We start from the raw sequence: 13,328 nt of genomic DNA on the forward strand, positions 1-13,328 counted from the left end.
AAAATGCCCCCCTTTCACATTCGTTTTCCAACATCTATGGCACAGGGTTTCTCATGATGTTGTCCCCACTCGGCACCTTTTCCCATAACAATCACTGGTGTTGCAGACATTCTCATAACAATATTCTTGCCCATCCCCATAATAATCTTCTTCCCAGTAGACCTTCTCATAACAAAATTTTCTTCCCAGTCCATCATCTCATAACAAATACTTTGCCTGGCAGGACGTATTTGCCACTAGGCGGTGAGCATCACCTGATTACCCCTCCCTTCATTCTCACTGCCTAATCTGACCTGTTAAGATCAATGGCTTTTCAGTTAATCAATTCTTAACAACTTCATTCTTAACAATTAAGCTGGGATCAGAAGGACCCATATATGAAAATTGGACTGCCTCATTAATAATTCAATAACTGATTGCTTGTTGCACTAGCATCCTGTAAGGCTAAGACTAGCATAATAGGCAACTGCCCCAGTCATTGGCAGTGCACAGCTTCACTGATAAGGGCCAAACTGCGAGCAACCTTGACACAGTGCTTCATGTTTGAGAGAAAGAAAGAAAAAAGACAAGCCTTTAACAATTGCTTCTTTAAGCTAACTAATATGTGCTACTGTATCTTTTTGTTATTATCACTAAAATGTATAAACAACAAAGGGAAGTTGATCGAGTAACAGAGTGGCGGAGAAACTCAAAAGTCGCAAAGTGTCTAAAATAAATAAGAAGTGGTCAGACATTAAAGTTACAGTGAAAAGGCGAGTCATAGCCCACCGTCTGAGTGTCATATGGAAGCGTATTAGGGTACAGAGAAAAGAAAAAAAAATAGGGACACAGTTGAAAAAAATGCCCAAATGTCAACTTTAATCTCGATATTTCCACTTTAATCATGTACTTTATTTTGTTATCAAAGCAGAATGTCATAAACTTCATCTTAAAGTCATTTAATTTACTAGTTTCTCAGGTCCCATCGCAACTAAAGTAGCGCGTTAAAGGCTTCTTTCTATGTGTTCTTTAATGTGCTCTATGTGTCTGAATCGCTACGTGCTTCTTAAACAGGCTTTCTCTTCCTCTGACAGGACACAGAATACATTACATTCATGATATTACAGCTCTCTGAACAATTTAAATATTAAGATGTATACTTGATATCATATAGCCTGTGCCAGATGCTATATCCCAATAATTATGTCTGCTTTCCAAGAAGATAGCGCTTGGAAATCTAAATCGCGAGTCATTATCATATGTAAATATGCGCTTTATAAAGTGACTCAGGTCGCTACAGGACCTAAGGCAGCCTGTGCTAGATGCTATATCCCAATAATTATCTCCACTTTCAACACAATCCGCCATAGACCTTTCCGATCAGCTACTGTAGAACTGTGATTACACACTCAGATACAGTAAGTTAAAATACTCTGAGTGGTGCACTGAGAGTAACAATGCTAAAGCAGCTATGGTATTTGGAATAGTTTGGCCATTCATGCATCATTGTATTGTTACAGGTTGATTACAATCAGATGGCTTAAACCAGTGTTTCCCAACCTCGGTCCTGGGGGCACACTGTGGTTGCAGGTTTTTGTTCCAACCAGCTTCTGTTTTTAATTGGACTCCTGGGCTAATTAAGTGATGTGTTATTTCCCAAGTTCTGTGTTTTGGGAACAGTATAGAAATTAGAAAACTGTGCTTGGTAAATTTATTTACAGTGGCGTAGTCGGCAGTATAGATTGTCCGAAATATGTCGGAAGGACTGGACCTAAACGCCGTGCTGACCAGTTTGGCGACTCAGCTCCAGACTCTACAGCTCGAACAAGCCGCGACGAAGTGAGAGTTAGAAGAGACTAAAACGCGCCTGGCTGCAGCAGAAGCAGTAAGACTGGAGCCCGCACGGCTTCCACCTCCTCTGATCATCCCGCATCTCCTATTTGGGAATTTTCGAGAGAACAGCCTCTCAGAATCAATGGCCGCAGACGGAATGGACATCCATACTGGCGGCGTATTTGAAAGGCATCGCACAGCAGGCCTATCACGACTTCCCCGAGGAGGAAGCCGCGATTTATGACCTTCTGAAAGCTGAGATCTTAAGTCGCTACAGCATCACGTCGGGCCAGCAGGCGAGTGAATGGAGACACTGGCAGTTCGACCCTGATCGCCCTGCCCGAGCCCAGGCTTTTGAGTTCTAGGGCAAGATGGACCGCTGGTTAAGGCAAGAAGGTACTCAAGCCCGCCAGGTAGTCAAAACAGGTGGCGTGTGAAGGGTTAGTTAATGCCATGCCAGATTATCTCGCCCAGCAGGTCCAGCAACACCCTTATAAAAACATGAAGGGTTTCCTAGAGGTCTTGGAGCGTCAGCTCTCGGTGCACCGAACCGGGGGGTCGGAGAAGCCTGCTTGCGGAGCCCAACAGGGACATGCCGCCAACCCTGAGTCCACTCATCGCGCTGCGGAAGCTCCGGTGAAGCCGAGAGAGAAACTGCCGGCCCCGCCACGCTGTTTCAAGTGTGGCGAGGTTGGGCACATAATTGCCAGCCTGTCCCCAGAACATGGAGCCAATGGATTGCAGTTGGGCAAAAGGAGAGAGGTACTGTGCTCTGTCTAATCCCCTGGCAGTCCGAACATGGGAGTGGTCCTGATAAATGAACAGTCGGTGATTGCGTTATTTGATACCAGGAGTAACATAACCATTGTTGCTCGCCGTTATGTCCTACCGCGACAGTGGGTAAACCAACATGTAAAGGTTACTTGTGTACATGGTGAGACCAGGTCTTATCAGTCCGCGAAATGTTACCTGGAAGGGGGAAGTAAGTCGACTGCTCATGGCCGTGTTACCTGAACCCCCCTTTCCGGTAATTTTGGGACATGACTGGTCAGAAACTAAATGAGGTAGAGCAGGAACCACTCCTATAGCTAAGTTGGGTCTTATTATGGGTGGACGGGGCGCCCTCCACGTGGCTCCCATGCCGTGCACCTCAGCACACAATGATGACGTAAGTGAACATGGGGAAGATTCTCTGCCGATGGACAATGACCCGGAAGTGCATGAGGGCCCGAGCCAAGTAGATAACACCCCCCAGACACTACTAGATTCCTTACACAGCATGGACTACCAATTTAGGTCCATGCCGGCGTCATTTAAAAGGGAACAGTGGAATGTTGATTCCCTAAAGTTTGCTGAGAATGCTATAATTTCCATTGACGGCAGTATGCCAGACAATTCCATGCCACCGGAACCCTACTTTGTACTAGGGAATGATCTGTTGTATCGAGTCGCGAGTCACAAAGGCGAGGTACGAAAGTTGTTGCTAGTGCCGCGGACCTACCGGTGGGAGGCCTGTGAACTGGCTCACGCTCACCTCCTAGGCGCCCATCTAGGGGCCAAGAAAACTCTGGAGAGAATAACACTCTGATTCTATTGGCCCAGAATAAATGAGGAGGTCCGACGTTTCTGCCAGTCCTGCCCGGACTGTCAGTTACATCATATACCTAGGAGGGACTGTGTTACTCTTGTTCCAATTCCCCTCGTTGATGTTCCCTTTGAAAGGATCGGAGTCGATCTAGTAGGACCCTTAGAGCCTTCAAACCGTGGACATAAGTATATTTTAGTCATGGTGGACTACGCGACTCGGTACCCAGAGGCGGTTCCTTTACGCTCCGCCAATACAAAAAATATTGCATGGGAATTGGTAGGCCTTTTTTCCAGAGTGGGAATACCTAAAGAAGTCCTCACGGACCAAGGTACTCCCTTTACTTCGGATACGTTCAGGGAGGTTGCCAAGTTACTCCGTATTAAGCATCTAAAGATGTCTGTTTACCATCCGCAGACCGACGGATTGGTAGAGCGTTTTAACCAGTCGCTTAAGCAGATACTGCGCAAGGTAGTCAGCGCAGATGGTTGGAACTGGGACCAACTTTTACCTCTCGTACTTTTTGCCTACCAGGAACTCAGTCCTCAGGGAATTCCAACTGGGGGACTAGGTAATGGTGCTAGTGCCCTCTTCCCATTCCAAATTACTGGCCCATTGGCAGGGCCCTTATGAGGTTAAGGAGAGAAAAGGGCTCGTCAACTATTTGGTGAAACAATCGAATCATCGGCCGAGCGAGAGGGTTTACCATGTGAACTTGTTAAAGCCATGGAGGGAACGGGAGGATCACCCTGACTCCGGAACAGCCCTCTCCCTTTTCTCAGAAAAATCGACCCTTAACCTTGGTTCCCATTTGACATCTGTGGAATGGAAATTTTCAGTTTACAGATAACTGTCCTTTTTATATTTTAAAAAGAAAAAATGTGTACTTGACAGTTTTCAGAAACTGTATATGTGACCTTTAACATATATTACTGATGCTGACCTGTGTGAGCAGTTCAAAAGAATCTGACTTTACCAGAAAGCTGCCTTTACTAGAAATGTATTTTTATAAACTGTTCTTCCTGTTTTACGAATAAGCTAAGCTATGAACTCATCTGTACCCGCCGTCTATTTTAAGCCCTAAAAGGCTCATGCATTAATCTGCCTTTATACGAACTTGTAAAGTTTGCACACAATCAGCTGATATAAAAGAGCTGAACTCTTTCCTGTCAGCGCGCATGCTACTGACACTCCAGTCTAGGTATGCAAGAATAAAAGAAAGCTTATGAACATTTCTTCTGGTGTGAGACTCTGACTCCTTCCATTATACGGGTCAACAATTCTTTCTTCCAGTTTTTTGGCACCTCAGATGGGACCAAAGACGATCGGTTGACTCCTTCAACGGAACTCGGTCCGGTGATCTGACCCAGACGGCAGACTGTCTTTGAGCTCCGACAGCAGGAAAAATCAGTTCCGGCAAACCTTAGGACTGCCCTGCGCTGGTCGACTTCTGTGAAAGGAGTCTCCGGTCTCCTTTGGACGTCCCAGAGTACAGGTCTCCTTTTTACTACACCAGTCATAAATATCTAGACTGGGGTAAGTACCCCCGGGGGAACCGTTGGGTATTTTGGGAGTTTTTTAGGGGTATTTTTGGGTAATATTGAAAATTAAATAGAAACTAACTGACGGACCTGGAAAAATCTACTCATATAAATAAGTGTTAAACTGAACAGAAAGAAAGATTAGATATCCTTATCGGAATAAAAATTAAGGGAATAGTTGACGGGACATTAAGGTGCGTGGCACACCAGGAAAAGAACCCGTGTTCTATTAAACGGCGATAAGGTTTTGGGGCTGGGACAATAGTTTAACACAGGAAATATAGACTCTTAAAAGAGGAAAAAGAAGAATAAAGTGTACACTGGAAAAGAGTAGATCTTCATTGAAGGAAAATGGGTTCTGTCAGTAGTAAAGAAAAAATAAAAAATAATGAACAATCCGGGGAAAGGGGGAAGGGGATGACATTGGAAATTGGAAGGATTATTTTTGGAGGATCAACAGATGCCGAAAAAGGGGTCGCTGAGAAAATTAGTCGAGAAAAGTACAGGTTTAGATTTTAAGAAAGCATGTAAAAAATGGAATAAACAAAGTGGGGGCCGTTGGCCACTAGAGGGCACAGGTGAAGTATATGAGATACAAGAGATAAGGAAGATTCTGTGTAGAAATACACAGGGATGTTGTAATGGAGGTCCATATCGGATGGACATGTTTGACAGGTGGGAATTGGTCATTAAAGATCGAAATCTGGAGACTGTCCAGAAACAAAATAAATTATTGAGGGTTAGTGAAGATAAGAATAAAAAAGAGAAAAAAGAGTTATTAATTGCATTACAGAAAGCCCGAACCCCTGAATCAGGAACGTCAACAGCCAGGAACAAAAAGAAAAATGATCCCAATAAAGACCCGATGTATCCCGTAATATGTCCTCCTCCACCACCCTACCAACCACCACCACCTCCCCCTGCCCCTCCAGTAATCCCGAGTGCCCCTCAGATGTCAAGTGACTCGTCAGAAGATGATACTGATGTCCCTATAGACTCAGGGTCCACTCATACGAGTTCTGGTCAAACCCCTGTTGGTCGCAGAACCAGAGCACAACTAATCCAAGGCCCAGTTTTCTCTGTTTCTTCCGTCCCTCCGAGTTCCCAGAGATCCTCAGATTTCACCACCTCCTGTCCACTAATAGAGGTCCCCAATCCCCGCTACAACCCTGCCCAAGCAGTGAATGCCCAAAACCCCACCACTGTTATGATTCATCGAAACTGGGACATTCAGGAATTGAAAGATGTTGTTGCTGAACTGCCGGACCCTAAGGCGGTGGGTGGACTGAAATTTGTGGAACAATTGGAACAGTTGGATGTATGTATAAGCCCAACGCCGCGGAATGGACGCAGGTGTTAAGACGAAAGCTAGGCACTACTTGGGCCACTGTAAATCGAGGTACCCAAAACGGGCAACCTTGGGCTTGGAATACTGCTCTACATCGAGGGGATGGGGTGAATGGAAACGTCGCATTCCAGGAACAATGGGAAACTTTGAAACAGAATATTGCAGGAAAATATAAAAAGGGCACAGATTGGTCACTTATTTCTGCCGCAAAACAAAAGAAAGATGAAACAGTAGATGAATGGGCACATAGAGTACAAGACTTGATGGCAAACCACTCTGGTTTGGAGAATGTGGACGACCGACAACGTGCAGCCGTGCCTCCTTTTGTTTCAGGACTGAGATCTGACATACAAAGTAAAGTACGCACTTCCTGTATTGGATGGGAAAGTGCTGCATTTGAGGAGGTGAAGCGTCATGCTGAACATGCAGAGCGCCAGACATTGCAAAAACAAGACCAAACTGCTGCTAAATTGTTGGCAGCTCAAATGAATTATTACACTGGGGGACGAGGAGGTCCTCCAAATCGCCGTGGGTTTGGTCCAAGAACAAGAGGACGAGGAAGAGGTCGAGGATTTGCCCAAGCCTCAGGCCCATACCAATCCTCCTCTAGTCCCTACTGTTGTTACAATTGTGGTGAACCGGGACATTTCAGACGAGACTGTCCGAATAAAGGAAACCCTCGCCTACAACCGGGTCACCCCACTTTCAACCCCATGTTCCCTTCTGAGGACTATACTCCTGGTTTTCCAGAGAATCAAGGATGGCCATAGGAATCCACAGGGACCTACTGTTCTGCTTTACTTTCTCCTCTTTTGACTCCAGACTCTGAGACTGATCCTTTTCTTCCCCTGCATATTAATCAACAAGAGACTATGTTTCTAGTGGACACTGGTGCCACACGTTCAACTCTTTCTACAGTAAAGGTCCCTGCCTCGAACGATACAACCACCGTCCTCACCGCCTCAGGCCAACCCCATGTTCTTAAGGTCTCTGTCCCATTACATGTCCAATCTAATCTGTCTGGCCCTTCCATCTCTCACCGTTTCCTCCTCAATCCCTGATGTCCTGTTAACCTTCTAGGCCGTGACCTCATGTCTAAATTATCTCTTTCCATGTCTGTGACTGAACATGGTTTTCACTGCTCTTCCCCAAAGTTATTTTATCAGGCCACCCGTCCTCGCCCCTCCTTTGCAGCTTGGACCCTTCTTCCCACCCCCACTTCCATGCTCCTCATGGCTTTACATTCCTTCCCCTCCTGTGTGTTTCCCCTACTCCGAGTCCCTGAGATTGCTCACTGTACAGCCCAGTATTTTCCCTCTGAGGTTGATATTCCCTGGGTCGAATCCTTCCTACAATCTGCTACTCCCCAGGAATCCCTATTTATTCCATGTCTGTTTATTTCCTCCACCATGGCCGCAGCGGCTGTCCAACCTGATCACACCCAACAACCCTACTATTTAGGTGGATCTGTCCCTCACATTTCTTTAGCAAAATCATGCGAGGTTACTTGGGTTTCCATAGGTCCATGGGTGCAACAGTGTCTCCAACGCACTGATTGGCTCCCAGTAAAGCCTGGTGTCTACGATACACCTGACCATCGTATCTTGAAAGTACTCCTCTACACCACTGTTTATGTCAACCGCTCATTCTGCACTCCTCCCCCTCCTGCCCACTCCCTATTACATGTTGGTATCCCTCCTTTCCCGTGGCTGTCTGACATTCCGGATTCTCTTTGGGCTCAGGGAAAAAATGATTATGGTTGTATCGCCCAGTGCGAGCCTCTGGTGATCCACCCAAAATCCTCCTTCCGCCCGCATCGCGCTCAATATCCGCTCTCTCCTGAGGCGGAAGCTGGTATTTCTGCTGTTCATGCCGACCTCGTAAAACGGGGTGCTATTATTCCTATTTCTTACTCACCTGTGAATTCTCCTATTCTTCCTGTAAAAAAGGCTGACGGTTCATGGCGTTTCGTCCAAGATCTGCGTCAAGTCAATGCTGCTAATTTTCCTCGGGCTCCCATTGTTCCAAATCCCTCTACCATTCTCTCCACTATTCCCCCTTCTGCCCGATATTTCTCTGTAATTGACTTGGCCAATGCTTTCTTTTCTGTTCCTGTCCATCCCGACTCTCAATTTTGGTTTGCTTTCACTTTTCAGAACCGCCGATGGACATGGACTGTCATTCCTCAAGGGTACACTGAGTCACCCTGTGTGTATGGACAAGCACTTGCACAAAATTTAGAGGGTTTCTGGCCAGAAGGGGGTAGCACACTCATTCAATATGTAGATGACATTATGGTATGTAGCGACACACAGGTCTCCTGTGAACAAGACACACGAGCATTACTTTTGTTTTTAGCAGAAAATGGACATAAAGTTTCTAAAGCTAAGTTGCAATTGGTTTGCACAACCGTGAAATATTTAGGCCACACCATTACTAACGGTACGAGAGCTCTTTCCTCCGATCGTGTGACCACTGTTCAAAATCTTCCTAGGCCCGTCACAAAACAACAAGTCATGTCTGTCCTAGGCATTCTTGGGTATTGTCGACAATGGATTTTAAATTTCTCGGAGAGGGCCCAGCCACTCCAGACACTGGCCAATACCCCTGACCTGCCTTTGACAGGCCGGGTAACCTGGACTCCGGATGCTGAACGCTCCTTCACTGATTTAAAGGTGTCTCTTCTTGCTGCCCCTGCTCTTGGATTGCCTGATTATTCTCGTCCATTCACTCTGTTCGTGGACGAAAAGGGGGGATATATGAATGCAGTCCTAACACAATTACATGGGGATAAACAAAGGCCAGTAGCCTATTTTTCAAAAAAGTTAGACCCGGTAGCAACTGCCCTACCCCCTTGTCTAAGAGCAGTGGCTGCAACGACTGAAGCCGTTTTAGCCAGCACCGACATAGTACTCATGAGTCCACTGATAGTAAAAGTACCACATGCCGTACATTCCATTTTAATACAGGCAAAAACCTCACATTTAACTGCCGCTAGAGTAATACATTATCAGAACGTGTTATGTACCTTGTCTAATGTGACTATAGAAAGATGTTCGACTCTCAATCCTGCCACGTTACTCCTCACTGGTGAGGACGGAGAACCACACAACTGCCAGGAAGAAATAACTCGTATAAGTAAACCACGCTCAGACTTACAGGAAACACCTCTAAATTCAGGTGAAACACTTTTTGTGGACGGCTGTTCACTAAGACTGGAAAATGGAGCTCCATCCACCAGTTATGCGGTGGTCCAAGAGGACCGCCTACTGGAAGCAAAGCGACTCCCATCAAATTTAAGTGCACAAGCAGCCGAACTCATAGCATTAACCCGAGCCTGCCAATTGTCCGAAGACAAGGAAATTACTATTTACACAGATTCCCGATACGCTTTTGGGGTGTGCCATGATCATGGGGCCCTCTGGAAATTGAGGGGTTTTAAGACCAGTACTGGCAAACCAATACAACATCAGGTATTGATTGAGGCATTGCTGGATGCCATAACCAAACCCTCAAAATTGGCTATTGTAAAATGCCAGGCACACACTGGTAAACAGGATCCTGTCAGTAAAGGGAACGAATTGGCTGACTATTATGCAAAAGAAACCGCACACAGTAACTCTCCCACTTCTATATTTCAGCAAAGTCAGGACCTGAACATGGATAACTTGGTTGTTTCTTTGCAGAGTGCCGCCACTGACGCAGAAAAAAGACAATGGAGCAAAGCAGGGTCTCTTCAAGAAGGTGTTTGGACCCACAAACAAACTAACAAACCTTTCCTCCCTAAAGCTTCTTTCCCAGGAATGGCTAAAATAGCTCATGGACTGGATCATGCAGGAAGGGACGCCATGATACAGGACATAGAAAAAACCTGGGAAGTAACTGGGTTCTCGAATTTTGCAGATCAGTTTTGTAAACGATGTGCCTTGTGTCAGAAATTCAATGTAGGAAAAGGCACTCAGGTAAGTCCCGCCGTCACCCCTAACCCAATGGGGCCATTTGAACATTTGCAAATGGATTTCATTGAGTTAACTCCATCAAGGGGCTACCGATACTGTCTGGTCATTGTTGATGTGTTCTCCCGGTGGGTAGAGGCTTTCCCTTCAAAACATAACGATGCTAAAACAGCAGCAAAAGCTTTGGTCAAAGAAATCATTCCAAGATGGGGTATACCACAGAAATTACAAACTGACAATGGGACTCATTTCGTTAATACGGTCATAAATGAATTGACCACCTGGCTCCAAATTAATGTTCACCACTATTGTAAATATCATCCACAAAGTGGAGGCATAGTCGAACGGTGCAACGGCACCCTAAAATTAAAATTAGCCAAAATATGCGAACAAACTAATCTGTCTTGGCCGGATGCCCTTCCCTTAGCTCTGATGGGATTAAGGGGTCGGACACATCGACAATTGGGGCTCTCGCCATTTGAAATTCTTACCGGTCGGCCCATGCCCATTGGTATGGTTGTGGGAAATGTGAACTTGCATACTGTGGACAATGATCTTCTTTCTAATCTTACAGGTCTTAGAACCGCCCTAAAAGAGGTTCATCAACAAGTGCAGCAGGCCTGGAGAGACAGCCCGCTTGTTAAAGATTCCCCTATTCCATTGGGTACCTGGATTCTGGTCCGCGATACTCGGAGGAAACATTGGCATCAACCAAGGTGGAGAGGCCCATTCCAAGTCCTGCTGTCCACTCCCCACGCGGTAAAGGTTGAAGGACTCCCTGCCTGGATCCACGCGTCTCATTGTAAACCATGGCGAACCTGAAGATAATTCTTACTCTGTACCTCATTGTCCCTTCTGGGGGGCAACGGCGGACGGGAGGTGACAGGCTCCTTTATCAGGCCAAACTGGCTAACAACGTTAAATATCCGAACATTTCACACACCACCGGCATCACTACTACTGTGAGGGTAGACTTTTGCTATATTGGGCTGACGGTCGCCAAACCGATTGGTTTTGGTCAGATAAGTATGTCTGTGTTTCAAGTCCAACAGATGCTGAAGATTGGTGTAGCCGTTGGGGTTTGGTGTTTTCTAACACAGGCCCCCATGATTGGGGTTATGTACCCCATAAGGCTATGACCCATGATCTAAAATATCGCTTTTCCATCATTAAGGGACATACTAACTCTGCTTGTGACTCCGGAGAATGTAATCCTCTCATTATCACACTTAAGGGCCCATCTTTTTAAATCAGTTTATATCTCCCTCGCGATAGGTCTCCTTTTGTTACTATTCACTTTGTGCTGCATCGTTCCTTTAGTCAGGCATCTGGTTTCCCGTCTTTTTTCCAACACCATGGCAAAAGCTTTCCTCCTCCATGAAGAACGCACTCTCGTCTATGATCCTGAGAATGTTTCCCTTTAGTTACCCGATTCTTTTTTCTGCTCAAAAGGGTCGAGTGTGGAATGGAAATTTTCAGTTTACAGATAACTGTCCTTTTTATATTTTAAAAAGAAAAAATGTGTACTTGACAGTTTTCAGAAACTGTATATGTGACCTTTAACATATATTACTGATGCTGACCTGTGTGAGCAGTTCAAAAGAATCTGACTTTACCAGAAAGCTGCCTTTACTAGAAATGTATTTTTATAAACTGTTCTTCCTGTTTTACGAATAAGCTAAGCTATGAACTCATCTGTACCCGCCGTCTATTTTAAGCCCTAAAAGGCTCATGCATTAATCTGCCTTTATACGAACTTGTAAAGTTTGCACACAATCAGCTGATATAAAAGAGCTGAACTCTTTCCTGTCAGCGCGCATGCTACTGACACTCCAGTCTAGGTATGCAAGAATAAAAGAAAGCTTATGAACATTTCTTCTGGTGCGAGACTCTGACTCCTTCCATTATACGGGTCAACAATTCTTTCTTCCACACATCCCACCAAAAGCAGGAGCTGGAAAAAGTGATCCTGTCTATCCCAGAGGTGGTCAGCAAGACACCAGGCCGCACCTTGCTGATTGAGCACGACATAGTAACTGACCCCGGGGTGGTGGTTAGGGAACGCCTCTATCGTCTCCCGGAGGCGAAACGTGCCGAGGTGGAACTAGAAGACCAACGGATGTTGGACATGGACATAATCGAGGAAAGCCACAGTCCTTGGTCCAGTCCCATCGTTCTCGTTTCTAAACTAGATGGCTCCTGGAGATTCTGCAACGACTTTAGACGTCTTAATCAGGTCTCTAAATTCGATGCCTACCCTATGCCCTGGGTGGACGAGTTCATTGAGTGCCTGGGTATGGCGCGTTACCTGACTACTCTTGACATGAGAAAGGGATGCTGGCAAATTCCCTTAGCGGCATCCGCTAAAGAGAAAACAGCCTTTAGAACCCCTAGTGGACATTGGCAATATAAGGTTCTCCCATTCGGATTGCACGGGGCACCAGCAACCTTCCAGCGTCTGGTAGACAGAGTGCTACAGCCCCACCAGTCCTATTGTGCCGCCTACCTGGATGACATAGTCATCTATTCCGGCACCTGGAAGGAACATATCTTGCAGGTTAACGCCGTCCTCTTAACACTAGTGAAGGCAGGCCTCTGCATCAATCCATGTAAATGTTTCTTTGGCTTGAAGGAGGCCAAATATTTAGGCTACCTAGTGGGGGGAGGACTGGTGAAACCCCAATGTTCTAAAATCAAAGACATCCTAGAATGGCCCCATCCGAGTACCAAGAGACAGGTGCAAGCCTTCTTGGGGTTAGCGGGTTACTACCTCCGGTGTGTGCCTCGCTTCCCATGAGAGAGCCGCACCCTTGACTAATTTAACAAAGAAATGGGCTCCTTTATATGTGGTATGGAACAAGCATTCAGTGACCTTAAGACAGCCCTGACAAGGGCACCAATATTAAGAACTCCTGATTTCTCCCTTTTATCCTCCAGACCGATGCTTTGGACACAGGTCTAGGCGACGTGCTGACCCAAAGCACCGATGGTGTGATTTACCTGATTTGGAAACTATTGGATTGGGAGACCAGGTATGCGGCAGTGAAGAGGGAAGCCTTGGCTATTAAGTGGGTGGTGACTCACCT

Source organism: Erpetoichthys calabaricus, chromosome 4 (genome assembly GCF_900747795.2).
Source record: "Erpetoichthys calabaricus chromosome 4, fErpCal1.3, whole genome shotgun sequence".
Taxonomy (NCBI): Eukaryota; Metazoa; Chordata; class Cladistia; order Polypteriformes; family Polypteridae; genus Erpetoichthys; species Erpetoichthys calabaricus.